The sequence below is a fragment of the Nematolebias whitei genome, chromosome 3, assembly GCF_014905685.2.
Source record: "Nematolebias whitei isolate Nwh7 chromosome 3, NemWhi1, whole genome shotgun sequence".
Classification (NCBI taxonomy): Eukaryota; Metazoa; Chordata; class Actinopteri; order Cyprinodontiformes; family Rivulidae; genus Nematolebias; species Nematolebias whitei.
Window position 1 is genome coordinate 8,796,180 of NC_056500.1, and position 2,774 is coordinate 8,798,953.

The 2,774-nt window shown below is 38.1% G+C and overlaps 1 protein-coding gene across 1 annotated transcript in view; it reads right to left on the bottom strand.

The window, feature by feature from the left end:
• LOC119407674 (contactin-associated protein-like 4) overlaps nucleotides 1-2,774 on the bottom strand; it is a 100,311-nt gene that overhangs the window by 72,649 nt on the left and 24,888 nt on the right. The window lies entirely within an intron of this gene.

The window sequence follows — 2,774 nt, forward strand, 5'->3', positions numbered from 1 at the left end:
GTTCTTGATTAGTTCCTCTTCATTTACAAGGTAACTAACCAGTAGTCCCCTAATAAGGCTTGGCTGTGTGTTCCCCAGTAAGTACTGGTTAACTAGCTCCTGACTCGTTCCTGAGGCGTCCCCTCGTAGTTAATCAGATTTTGTGCACCTTATTGTAAAATGTTACCTTGAATTCTAACTTTGTTTGAGAGAATGACCAAATAGTTGATGTTCAGCACATCTTTTTCTGCATTAAGTTGCTTTTTTTTTATCAAAGATAAACTGGGTCATGTGTCTGCTCATGTTCACAGGTCACTTTTTAGTGCACCCAAGCAGTTTTACAGCATTCTGCTCATGTTCCAGAACCACAATCCTAAAGCAGAGGACAAACCAAGCCCTAACAAACACATAGAAAACACAGAGCAGAACAGCAGAGCTGCCAACTAACACCGAGCACACATGTCAGAATGTCTGTGGCCTGCACGAGGCACCGGAGCACCCTGAGCAGATAAATCAAACTGGGTGAATGTCACCCGCTGGCCAGCTTCTGACACAGATCAAGAAATAACAAAACAGATAAAAACCTGCACAGGCCGACACCTAAGCGTTGCAGGTGTGTGACCAAAACACGGAATAAAATATCATCTGAGGATACTGAGAATGATAGGATGGGATGTGCAGGTGCACCTGATGTTTAAAGGTCAGCCAGTGACCAATATCAAAACTGATGTGTCCAGAAAGGTGAAAATCCCTGGTTGTAAAAACAGGTTTGTTTTGTTTCTGTGTCAAAATGGCTTTTGTTCTGACCTTGTACACATAAACTGAAATTAAAATATTTTAATTGGGGAGTAAAGGTTGAACACCAAAACCCTTCCTGAGTTGTCCAATGCCCAAGTCTTCAAAACAAAGTACCCAGCTGAATACTGGGCCAGCAGCTGGAGGAGGGTGTCTGCAACAGAAAGCTGCCAGATGGTATTTGTTGGATGTGGAGGGAACATTGTGCAGGTGCAACAAAGTGGACATCAGAACTGAGACAGAGAAATGAGGAAGTCTCTCAGGGCAGCCAGACAATCCACCCTGTCTCCACTTCACAGATGAAGAGATTGTGAACAATGACACACCATCAACCCACAGCGCGCAGCAGCTCATCAGGTGCAAGGGTGACGAAGCTCCAAACAAGTTTCAGTTTAATGGAACCAACATGGCTACAAGTCCAAAGTCTTGGCTGCTAAAATAAGTTGTGGGAGAATGGAACATTATAAAAGAGAGAAACGTCTTTTATGCTTTCAAAGTGTAGGTTTTTGGTTTAACACAGTTGCATGGTAACGTATAAGAAGCTCCCATGAGCTGCATGTGCAATCAAATTATAACAAATATATGAAGAAAGCTGAGAACTGATATGAAATTGATATTTCTAATGTAATTTTCACAAGATCTTGAGTTGCTTAAGAAATTAAAACTTTTTTTTTTTTAATCTTTTTTCAACTAAGGGCCAGTTTCAAGTTAGATACCAAACATCTTTTCTTGGTTGCAGGTTCCTCAAAAAGAGTTCGACTTGTCTCATTTAACAGTCTCTGTTGCACTGTTGACATCATAACCAAAGATTACTGAAAAAATTAAAGTGACAAAAGTATCTTACATTTAAAATATCATCTTGGGGGCCAGGTATGATGTCAGCAAGGACCACATTTGGGCCTTGAGTTTGACACATGTGCGAATGATCTATTACAAAGTCATGCAATTGTAATATTATTTGCTGAACTTTCCTGATGGAGTTGAGGCAGAATCAGACTGAGCCTCCAACGTCCTTGCTAAGGCTGGAGGGCGATCATGGTTCTGCTCGTGTCTCTGTGTTTGTTTGCCCGTCTGTCGGCTAAACGCCTTCTGAACCAGTGGTGCAACGGATAGAGCTTGAAAAAACGAGAAACTGACACCAAGATTGTCTGGATTGGGGAAGAAATAAGGAAGTTATGGCAATTTCAGTCTCAGAAAATTACGTTTAACCTTGAAAATCAAAACAAACCTGAGATTGACCTTCAACAAACAAATAAACATAATCTCATTATTTCTTGAAATAACTGGACGAAATTTAAGGACAAGCAGGAAATGAAATTCTTGGCATTGGCTACCAATATTTATTAATAAATTTCATTTAGCCTTTATTTATACAGGTAGTCTCATTGAGCCACGAGAACTCATTTTCAAATTGTTAATTAATAACTAAATTATGATGTTTTCTATCCATCATGATGGGACATTAAACATTATCATGTTCTGTGTCTGATAAACCACGTTTTCAACTTCAGATTGTGTTGAAAGTCTGTCAGTATTTATATAAAACATTGCGTTTTGATGGAATGCTGCAAACCTGAACATGCTTTTTTTTCAAGCTGGTTGAATTAGAGCAATGTTTTCATCATCATGAAATTATTTTTTTATATACCACATTATTTGGACTATAAGGCACACCTGCTTAAAAGGTGCAATATTAAGGAACGGGTCTGTTTTCATACATAAGGCGCATTAAGCGAAACAAGTTCATTTTGACTGATTTTTGAGTGTCGTGTACCACATAAAATCAGTTCGAGGTCAGTAATCATAACTAGAATTAATACATCAGTCAAGTCATATTTATTTATATAGCAGATTTTAAACAGAAACTGTAGATGTACCGGATTAAAAACCTCACTGTCGATTTTTGAGAAAATTACAGGATTTTAAGTGCGCATTATAGTCTGAAAAATATGGTGTGTGTATATATATATATATATATATATATATATATATATATATAT